Here is a 12283-nt window from a genome sequence, read left to right on the forward strand (position 1 = left end):
CAGATACTCTTTACATTTCTAAAACTGTCAAAAAGTTTAAATGTCACGTACTTACAATATGGCAATCTGAAGGTGTTCTGTACACCACTGGCCTATACAAAGTCCTCAGAAATCAAATCTCCTGCTCGTGTAATGGGCTCACTAGAAGTCTGCACAGAGCTACAAATTTCAGGCATCCCTGCAACGGGAATTTCATTTTTGGGAAGATTTCTCTCTAAGGCCCTTCCATCTTCTAAAGGGATGCAGCCATTTTGTTTTCCACAATGCAACATTAACATATTTATGTGGCTATATTGAAAGCTAACCTACCCCCCCCCCCCCCCCATTCAGAAATGAATCTGAGAAAGGACATTGTGAAAAAAAATAGTCATTACAATAAAGAAAGGTATGAAATTCTTACAATGCATATAAGGATTTTCTTTTATCCATAAAACTGCAGTGAAGTAGTATTTTCTGTTTTGCGTCCCTAGTATTGATACAGCAATAATTCTTTCCCTACACACTGAAAAAAATGGGATTGGAGTGCAATGCTGAAGACTGAAAAACCAAGCTGAGACCATTTAGGGCCGGTTCACACTGCGGGCGATGCGAGGCGACACCGACTTGCCTCGCCGCGACCTGCCGCGACCTCAGCAGCGATTTGCAAATGACTTCTGTATAGAAGTCAATGCAAGTCGCCCCGAGGTCGCCCAGAAGTAGTACAGGAACCTTTTTTCTGAGTCGGAGCGACTCGAGTCGCTCCTCTCAGAACGGTTCCATTGTACAGAACGGGGGCGACTTGTCAGATTGCGGCGAGGCAAGTCGTGTCGCCTCGCATCGCCCGCAGTGTGAACCGGCCCTTAGACTATGTCATTTTTTCTATTAAAATTTACAAAAAAATAAGAAAAAGCTGACTGTTTGTTTTCAGCACTGGAACTCATTTTTATTATTTTTTTCAGAGGCACGGGTCAAAGTCTTCTGATATGCAAAGGATCAAGAGATGCCATTTTGGCTACTGTACAACTGACAGCCATACAAGTAAGCTTGGGTTAGGTTGTGTTAGGTGTGATCTGTGGGTCTTCAGTATCAATAGCCCCCCACAAGTCTGCAGTGATTATTTGTTTGTAAAATCGCCATTGCAGTAAATATTTGAAGACACTTCTTGTCTACATCATGGTTCCTGCTTTTCCAAAGATACCTTATTGTGGTAGCATATAAGGATGATGCTCAGAGTCATAAACATATTAGGTCAATATAGGCAATATAGGGAACACAAAAAGACAGGAGAGTGGATCCTGTACAGGCACATTAATTGTAAATGAGTGGGTAACTGTGGTCAAGACATAGACAATTAGATGCAGTTGCAGATTAACTTACTTAAAGCTGTACTCCAATGATCTTGGAAACAGCCATAGATGGGGTATATCTCAGATTCTGTTTATGGCGATTCGTGACATTAAAGCTACAGAAGGAGCTATGCTATAGCGAGGCAGAATTTGTGTTCTTCTGCGTTAGGGCTTTGAATTCTGATCTGGAAACAAGTGGGTTGGTTCACTAGCACAAGAGATGAGTTACCGAGGTGCTGCAACACTTTCAAACAGTTTGCCAGAAACCTGCTTTATACCCTGACTGCAAAGATCATTATACTGCACTTTACAGAAGACTAACAAAAGTGGGTTAAAAAACCCTTAAGGCCTGTTCACACCATTGAGGTGATTGTACGGTCCCTGAGGTGCACTCAAAGACACGGTTTTGATAAACCAATCGCAATGCATTGAACTGTTTACCTTTTTTTTTTTACAGAAGTTCATTGAAACATAATTTTTTTTGTGCACGAAGTACTAAAATTGTTTTTATTTCTTTTTAAATATTGGAATTGGAGATGACAAGGCTTACATTTTTTGTGCTAGGAGGTATCCCTTTCTGCCCATCTCAGAACACTGGGAGATATGCAGAAGATCCTGCAGGTTCAGCAATAATGTGTGGAAGCCTCCATAACCCAGCCAGTGCTTTGGACAGGGTGCACAGCATGAATCCCATCATGTACTACTAAGGCACTGCTGCACTATTACAACTAATAAGAAAGGGAGGAGTTCTGACCAGGCAGCCCTTATCACAGAAAGGCGTTCACAGCTGTCTTGTCTGGATGGTATAATGGATATTAGGCCCTTCCTAATAATGGGTATCTTTTGTTGGGCTTTGAACCACCTTAGACTATAGTAATTAATTGACATATTAGTAGAAACCACAATCATTCATTCCATTATTTTATTTTATTGTTTAAAGTGTTCTAAGCTAAACTATATTTTGCTGTACTTGAATGTCCAGTTTCTTCCTACTCTGTAAGTTCAAGATTGAACCACACAATTGAATATCGCAATATTTTCCACACATGCAGATTATTTTAAAGTGCCCATGGGGATTCTAAATGTTATTTTTGCCTGCTAAATGCTTTACACATTCTATCTCGCTTTTCTGACAAAGGGAGAAAGCATATTTCTGTGGAATACTCCTTGGACTTTGTTTTTCTACAGTTTCAGCTAAAAAAAGCTCACAGTATGGCTAAGGTTATATGGCTAGCACCTAACATTATTTGAAAACCAGCAGAAAAATTGTGATTGCGCTGTGTTTTAGAGTGCTTATTCAAAGCGCTATGCAGACACTAAGAAGACTAGAAGTGAGGCCGCGTACACACGGGCGGACTGTTCGTCCAACTTTGTCCGCTGAACAGTGTTTCAGCGGACAGTCCGCTCGTGTGTGGGCTTCAGCGGACAGTTTCAGCGGACAGTCTGACGAACAAAGTTTTTCGGAATTTCCGTAAGACTGTCCGCTGAAACTTGGTTTGAGCGAACAGTCCGCTCCTGTGTAGGCTTGTTCGGCAAACTAAGTCTCGCGCATGCTCAGAAAGAATTTACACGGCGAAGGTTGCATTGCAGTGTATCGGACGCCGAATTTCTCGTCCCGTCGTACGTGCCGTTCACGTCATCGCGCAAGTTTTCAGCGGACTGTTCGTTCGTCGTGTGTGGTCAAGTCCGATCATGCAAATTTTGAACGGACTGTTTGTCAAACTGTTTGACGAACCTAGTTGGGCGGACAGTCCGCCCGTGTGTACGCGGCCTGACAGATTCAGCCCTTGGCATCTGACAAGGACCGTAACTGCCATTAATAGCCAGTGATTTAAGGGCCTATCTTCACTAAACCCAAATAGCTGACAAAACGAAGCTTTGCTTTAAAGTAGACCTGTGACTTGCTAGTTCTACTTTAGCTATTGTTTTTAGTTAACCCTCTATAAATACCCCAATAGCTGCAAAAACATTAAATTAAAAGCCAGTATTCTTATTATTCCTGAACCATAACTTGTTTTATACTGTTTAATTGGTGTATCAATCAGCCAGCAGGTGGAGCTCTGGTCACCTTTTCACATATTTTGCACTCTCTTTACCATATGTTTGCAAAAAACATTAGGGTTGATTTGCTAAAACTGGAGTGAAAAATCTGGTGCAGCTGTGCATGGTAGTCAATCAGCTCCTATCTTCAGCTTGGTCAATTACGCTTTGACAAAAAAAAAAAAAAAAAAACTTGAAAGGTAATTGGTTTCTATGTAGTGCTGCACCAGATTTTGCACAGTTTTAGTAAATCAACCCCACTGTTTACAGAAATCAGTAGCTCAAACCTAATTGAACTGAATGGCTCATCTCTTGTTAGATGGCTCGGTCTGATGATTTAATGAGACCAATCCTGCCTGAAATAAGCTGTTTACTGTTGTGCTGGATTTTTAGCTAATCCATCGTTCTCAAATGCTTTGATGTTGGTTGAAGTGCATTGATAGTCAAAATTGTGTTTTACTTGTTTTAGTGTTTTATTTTAGTGTTTTGTGTCAGCCCAGTCTTTGCAGTGTGCAGTGATGATTAGCTCCTGTGCATGTGCAGAAGAAGATGCTGGCACCAGGGAGAGATCGTTGAACAGGTAAGTATTCATTTTTTTGTTCTGCTTTAATGTATTACCCCCCTGGACTCACAAGCCCTACATCATAGAACCAGTAAAGCCATATCTTTACTGTTGAGAAGTAATATGGCTAAAACAGCTATATGCATGTTCTGAATACTGGATTTTCAAAATGAGGGCTATATCTCTGCTATACATCAGCATCTCTGGTTGCAAAAAAAGGAATGATTTGTACGGCTCCACTTCACTTACCCATAAGTAGAAACGAAGATGTCTGTTTTTGGGTTTTGTGATAGATGTGAGGACATGTAAACACCTTGTAAAAGGCGTAGACCAATGCAGCAGTGGTTCTAACCCGGATGCAGACACTCTAGTCAAAGTAAATAGTAACAAGTGACTTCACTGGTATGCAGATTCCCCCAGGATGTAATCTATTTACTCCGACTGTAGAATGTCACAAGCCAGCCCTCAAGCTGAAATAAACGTATGGTGGTTGAGGAAAAAGGAAGCAAGATCTCCAGCAGACAATGGGTATTCCGTAAATGTAGCAAAAGGCCAGGACCCGCAGCACACAAGAGATGAACCTGTTAAACGTAGACATCAGGACAGGTAGTTGACAAGAAAATAACAGGTCAAGGTCACAATCCAGAGAAGAAGTGATCGGTGCAGGTAACAGATACAGGTACAAGGCACGGGAACAAGACCATAATTCAGAAGCAAGGCATAGGATCAGAACCCAGATCACAGAACAAAGGGCTGGTGTTGAAAGAACTATAACAAGTCAAGAGCCCTGGGTTTGTGATTTGTAAAGGGCCACTATCCAATTCTGAAGCTTAAAGCATGTGGCTAGACTCATCAGCCCACAGCTAGCAAAGGTGCTGGAGGGTGTGTGGCCAGACTTGTTTGCCCCAGCTGACCATGAAGTCTGGGAAAGGTAAGTGGCAGGAAGTGACCACTGGGAGGGGTTGAATTGCTACAATAGATCTGGGACAGGTGTAGTGGCAGCAAATAACCACTAAAAGTATCTGGGAGGCTCAAGAGACTTAGAGGTATATTCCAAGTGTTCATCCCTAGATCGGTGTTCTCAACACAAAAAGATGCCCAATCCCCCACCTCTACACAAAAATAAACAAACAAACAGATCCAAAATAGCCACCTAAACAAATAGGTAGATCACATGAGCATTGTAAGCCAATTACAATTGATCAATCCTGACATCACTCCCCTCCCAGGGATAACAGGGAAAACCAATAATACATTAAATAAGGCAAAAGGGAAGAATGAGTTAAAGAGGGAATTAAAAATGTCAAATCCTGTTTAAAAACCTAGAGTGCACTATTGCTCCCCAGCACTAAATAGAAGGATAATCTCATGAAGGGAGCAACACATCCCACTCTCAGTTCTGTGTAAGCCAATGCAAGATGCCACTGTGGTGTAGTTCTGCCCACCATGTTTTATTATTGGTTCTGAGAAGAATCATGAAAATCATTCTTTTTCTGTGCCCCCTATATCCATCAGTGTATCCAGAACTGCTTATGTATAACATAAATATAGCCAAAGTGACAGTATCAACAAATTGTATACAGCCATTTCAAGTTTTGTAGCCATCATTAGAGCAAAATATAGCTTTAGTGGCTCTGTGGTATAAGGCTTCTGAGACCACTAAAAAAAGAACAACCATTAAGGTCATGGTGCAGTAGTATATCACTCTTGGTACAGAGGATTTACCACTTTATTGAATGGAGAAGTTGATCTCCACATTTTTCCCATTCATATAAAATGTTATTCATATATTTCACTTTTGGTCCCAGAGACCCAACTGGGGGTTAATGGAAATCTCCCAAAGTGAGCGGAAAGTTCACTCTTATGCCGTGTACACACGGTCCAGTGGACCGGAATGCGTCAGACAATTAGATCGTGTGTGGGCTCCAGCTGACTTTTTTTCCCCAAATGTCTGACGACCTAGAAATAAAACATGTTTCAAATCTTTCCGACGGACTTGAGTCTGGTTGAAAAATCCATTCGTCTGTATGCTAGTCTGATGGACAAAAAACAACACTAGGGCAGCTATTGGCTACTGGCTATGAACTTCCTTATTCTAGTCCAGCTGTACGTCATCACATTTGAATCGGTTGGACTTTGGTGTGCTTGTGTGTGGCCAAGTCCATCGTTTGGAAAGTCCGTCGGACCTCCGCCGAAAGTCTGTAGGGAAGACCAGCGGAACCTAGTCTGTCGACAAGTCCGGTCGTGTGAAAACCCCAATATTTTGGATTTCCTCTCACTTTCTGTTTTGATGAGAACGGTCACCAATACAAACTAGAAAATCTCCCAAGTGGGAGGAAAAAAATTAAACTGACTCAACACCATTACAGTTTTCTTTAAAATTTTGTTTGGTCTGAAGTGGGTAAACAAACAATTTTTGACATAAACTGTGTATTTTACTTAATTCTAAGATGAGGTATGGATTTAACATTAGATAGACTAGACCTATGCCTATAGGCTTCTGAGGCAAAGGGCTGCTTTTGTACACTTATTGTCCACACATTTTTTATTATCAATAATTATGTCATAAAAGTTTATTCCCACGTTGTCACAATATTATAAAATGGGCTATGATCGGTAAATACATCAAATATTCTACATAGCAGAACAATCATAGCAGATAGATGCAGCTTTCAGCACAAAAGATTGTGTGCCTACAGGCTACATTGATGAAAATCCAGCCCTGACTAAAATGTTAAAATAGTGTATATTTCTGCCAAGAAACCCAGCTCTATTTTCAGTAAGAATAATGAAATTAGATAATCATACATTTCCATTTTATAATATAAATAGTGAATTCATAATTTGCAATCCATCATTAGCAGATGTATGGAAATATCTAAAGAGTAGGTTTAATGGCTTGCTAAGAATATCAATACAAATAGGGAAAGAGATCCACTAAGAACATCAAGGAGCATTTTATTATGTGTAGTATACCAGATAATGCTTCAGAATCAATACATATTAAAGTATTAAGATGCAAATGTCTATAAAATAATCCATGTGTGTAAAATAAAATCTAGAGTACTGGCACCACATCTATTGCTGCTGCTGACTGAGACAATTTTAACTTAGTGACGGCTAGATATTGATCATGCTACACAGAGTAACAAAGGCCAGTGTTGACTTCTCCTGCTCTGAGTTTGAGTTTCCTTCATATTTACATTCATTTGATCCAGTCATCAGTAATAGAGCTAGATGCCACAAGATTTATTCCACATCGGCAATGTAACAAGTCGAATAAAGATTGCACATCTGAAACATTTATATCACACTGCAACTGGACTGGTATGGTGTTTAGAACGGTTACATCATATCATTATTGCACCAACTACTTGGTAAGCTTCTATCTATCTAATTGAACTGTCCATCTCTGCTTGTAGAAGTTCCTCCTAAAGCTCAGAAATGTAGATTTGCATGAAAAACAGCTCTACAGTTCGAAAGGAAACTAAAATGGTTTTAGGTCTATTTTATTCAATGTATATTTGGTTTATAGCTTTTATAACTGATATTTTATACCAAATTTGCTATACATATAAAAACTTTGCTTTACAAATAAAATGTAATATATACCTAATGAGACAGCAAAATTGCCTGCCTTGAGGCTCTCAATGAAACCCTAGTTAAAAAAAAAACTTATTCAAGTATGTATTTTTAACTAATAAAAAGTACCTTCTTTTGCTCTTGGCCTCCTCCAAATCTCAAATTTTTTTTTATTTTTTTATCCTGTGATCCAATTTCCTGTTAGAGGGTTGCTACATTTGTCTTCCTTGGTCCCACTGTATGCAGGAATGTAGCTACCATCTCCTGAGATGGATTAGAGGTCATGGGATTTGTAGTGTGCATAGAACCGTGTACGTGATCACAATTCATGTGCACTGCTCATTGCAAACAAACAGATGTGAGGGGGAAAAGAATAGGTTTACAAAGGACATTGCAAACATGCAGAAAAGCACAGAAATAAACAATTCCCTGAAAAGTAGATGACAGGGCCATTAAAAATTGAATGTGTATTGATTATTTTTGAAGAATAAGGACCTAAGGGTCTGTTATGGATTTGGGGGGTTGACCCCATGCCGTTTTTTTCACATTTTTTTTATTGCTGGAAATTTTTTTTTTTTATATTCAGTTGATGACTCATCCGTAAAGGGCATGGTGGCCAGATTCCTGGCCCGCTCCTTAACAATCAGCTATTCGCTGCTTAACACTGAAGCTACTAAACGTAGCTTACACACTAGGCTAAACACTGCTAAATGTCAGCAAAAACATGCTAAAACATTAGCGTTTTTTTGTCCAGCGTTTCTAAAATAGTTGTCAGGTTTCTAGTGGGAATGAAGCCTAATAACACGTATACATGAGCGGAATGTCCGACAGAAAAAGTTCAACCAAAGCTTTTCATTATATTCCGTGTGTATGCCTCATCTGACTTTTTTTTCCCGAAAATTCTGACGGACCTAGAAAGAGAACATGTTCTAAATATTTCCAATGGAAAAAAATCCTATCCGCTCGTCTGTATACTGTTCCCGATGGACCAAAAACGACGCATGCTCTGAAGCAAGTACGAGATGGAAGCTATTGGCTACTGGCTATTGAACTTCCTTTTTCTTGTCCCGTCGTACGTCACTGCGTTCTTGACAGTCAGACTTTGGTGTGATCGTATCTACGCAAGACATTTTCTGCGGAATTCCATTGGAAAAACCTTCAGAGTTTATTCCGACAAGAAAACCGGTCACATGTACAGAGCATTAGAGTCACCAATCATTCCGCCTCATTTATAATACTTTTATGTATATATTTTACCTTCAGGTATTAATCCCTCTAAACAACTGTTGCCAATGGGACAAAGAAAAGACAATTTAAATGGGAGCTTAAGCTGCACTTGTTACATAATAAAGTTTTACTACATAACAATTGTATTATTTTTTTATGTTTAGTCCCAGCCTGATACACACACATTATTATATATATATATATATATACAGTGGTGTGAAAAAGTGTTTGCCCCCTTCCTCATTTCCTGTTCCTTTGCATGTTTGTCACACTTAAGTGTTTCAGAACATCAAACCAATTTAAACAATAGTCAAGGACAACACAAGTAAACACAAAATGCAATTTGTAAATGAAGGTGTTTATTATTAAAGGTGAAAAAAAATCCAAACCATCATGGCCCTGTGTGAAAAAGTGATTGCCCCCTAAACCTAATAACTGGTTGGGCCACCCTTAGCAGCAACAACTGCAACCAAGCGTTTGCGATAACGTGCAATGAGGCTTTTACAGCGTCCTGGAGGAATTTTGGCCCACTCATCTTTGCAGAATTGTCCTAATTCAGTTACATTAGAGGGTTTTCGAGCATGAACGGCCTTTTTGAAGGTCATACCACAACATCTCAATAGGATTCAGGTCAGGACTTTGGCTAGGCCACTCCAAAGTCTTCATTTTGTTTTTCTTCAGCCATTCGGTGGTGGACTTGCTGGTGTGTTTAGGATCATTGTCCTGCTGCAGAACCCAAGTTGGTTTCAGCTTGAGTACACGAACAGATGGTCGGACATTCTCCTTCAGGATCTCTTGGTAGACAGCAGAATTCATAGTTCCTTTTATCACGGCAAGTCTTCCAGGTCCTGAAGCAGCAAAACAGCCCCAGACCATCACACTACCACCACCATATTTTACTGTTGGTATAATGTTCTTTTTATGAAATGCAGTGTTCCTTCTACGCCAGATATACTTGGACACACACCTTCCAAAGAGTTCCACTTTTGTCTCATCGGTCCACAGAATGTTGTCCCAAAAGTCTTGGGGATCATCAAGATGTGTTGTGGAGAAATTGAGACGAGCTTTGATGTTCTTTTTGCTCAGCAGTGGTTTTCTCCTTGGAACTCTGCCATGCAGGCCATTTTTGCCCAGTCTTTTCCTGATGGTGGAGGCATGAACGCTGACCTTAACTGAGGCAAGTGAGGCCTGCAGTTCCTTGGACGTTGTTGTGGGGTCTTTTGTGACCTCTTGGATGAGTCGTCGCTGCGCTCTTGGGGTAATTTTGGGCGGCCGGCCACTCCTGGGAAGGTTCACCACTGTTCCATGTCTTCGCCATTTGTGGATAATGGCTCTCACTGTGGTTCGCTGGATTCCCAAAGCTTTGGAAATGGCTTTATAACCCTTTCCAGACTGATAGATCTCAATTACTTTCTTTCTAAATTTTTCCTGAATTTCTTTGGGTCTCGGCATGATGTGTAGCTTTTAAGGATCTTCTGGTGGACCTTACTGTGTCAAGCAGCTCCTATTTAAGTGATGCCTTGATTGTGAACAGGTGTGGCAATAATCAGGCCTGGGTGTGGCTAGAGAAATTGAACTCAGGTGTGGACAACCACAGTTATAGTATGTTTTAACAAGGGAGGCAATCACTTTTTCACACAGGGCCATGATGGTTTGGATTTTTTTTCACCTTTAATAATAAACACCTTCATTTACAAATTGCATTTTGTGTTTACTTGTGTTGTCCTTGACTATTGTTTAAATTGGTTTGATGTTCCGAAACACTTAAGTGTGACAAACATGCAAAGGAACAGGAAATGAGGAAGGGGGCAAACACTTTTTCACACCACTGTATATATATATATATATATATATACATATATACATATATACATACATATATACACAGTACTGTGCAAAAGTTTTAAGCAGGTGTGAAAAAATAATTTAAATGAGAATGCTTTTGGAAATAGAAGTGTTAATAGTTTATTTTTATCAATGAACAAAATGAAAAAGTAAATGAACAGAAGAGAAAACCAAATCAAATCAATAGTTGGTGTGACCACCCTTTGCCTTCAAAACAGCATAAATTCTACTAGGTACACTTGCACATAGGCAGGTAGGTTGTTCCAAACATTTTGGGGGACTAACCACCGATTTTCTGTAGATGTAGGCAGCTTCAATCCTTCTACCTATTCAAGTAATCCCAGAAAGATTCAATGATGTTGAGATCAGGGCTATGTGGGGGTCAAACTATCACTCCCAGGACTTCTTGTTCTTCTTTACGTTCAAAATAGTCTTTAATGACATTGGCTCCATATCTGTGGTTGTTTTACTGTTGTAGAATAAAATGGGGCCAATCACATGCCTTCCTGATGGTATGGCATGATGTATAAGTATCTGCATGTATTTCTCAGCACTGAGGACAACTTCTGTCCAAATCTCCAACATCATTTGCAGAAATGCACCCCCACATTTGCAAGGAACCCCCACTATGCTTCACTGTTATGCAGACACTGATTATTGTACCACTCTCCAGCCCTTCGGCAAACAAACTGCCTTTTGCTACAGCAACATATTTCAGATTTTAAATCATCAGCCCAGAGCACCTGCTGCCATTCTTCTGCACCCCAAGTTCCTATGTGTTCCTGCATAGTTGAGTAAATCAAACCCATAGTATGTACTTGGGATGAGAACACTAGAAGTTCTGGGCTATACACTTACAGCTTTTATGTATTATCACCACGATTTATAAGCACAGCAGCTAAGTTTAACATTTTAGGTCAGGAAAGATATAGACGAGTGGAGGTAAATAAAGTTTTGAAAAGGAGTATGTACAGGTCATAGCTTGTAACAAACACTAATCGTTCCCTTCTACTGGTTGAACTGGATGGACTTGTGTCTTTTTTCAACCAGACTAACTATGTAATCATTCCTCTTAGGGAATCTGAATATGTTAAGCATATAGTCTGTGCAAGATAATGCAAGAACTGTACAGAAATAAAGCATCATTTAATCTTTTCACAGTTCCATCTCTGGTAAAATATGCTTATCTATGACATTAGAAAAGCTAAGGTATTAGAGGAAATGAGGATCTGAAAGTAAACTGATTACATATGCATCAAGTATACCAGTCACTAAGCATTTCTGGATTGCAAGGATAAGATACTCCCTTTGCTTATTACTGCTTCTTGATCCAAGGAGATTTAGTCAACTGGTTTCAATTAGATGTTTTTAAGCTAGTAAAACAACATCCATAAGACATATTTATAGAAAAACTTAAAGTGGAAAATGCCCACGCAGCTGATGAAATCAGCCCCCCCTCCCCACCCCACACGTTTTTCTTAAATCTCCCTTCCCTCTGTTCTTCATTCTCCTCATTATCATTGTCATAATCATTTGCTGACCATTAGCATCCAAAAAGTGTTTTTTTTTCCTTTCTTATTTTATCAATCCTCCTACAGCAAAGTTAAATCAGATTTCCTGCAAGTATAATGACAAGCGGGTAGCTTGACAGTCATTCGTTTATGGGTGATACAAATTTATATTGTGCATACTTAAGGTTACA

At 39.7% G+C, this 12283-nt stretch overlaps 1 protein-coding gene across 5 annotated transcripts in view; it reads right to left on the bottom strand.

The window, feature by feature from the left end:
• BCAS3 (BCAS3 microtubule associated cell migration factor) overlaps positions 1-12283 on the bottom strand; it is a 1583483-nt gene that overhangs the window by 383578 nt on the left and 1187622 nt on the right. The window lies entirely within an intron of this gene.

Source organism: Lithobates pipiens, unplaced genomic scaffold, assembly GCF_037356315.1.
Source record: "Lithobates pipiens isolate NorthernLeopardFrog02 unplaced genomic scaffold, aLitPip1_a1.2 Scaffold_16, whole genome shotgun sequence".
Lineage (NCBI taxonomy): Eukaryota > Metazoa > Chordata > Amphibia > Anura > Ranidae > Lithobates > Lithobates pipiens.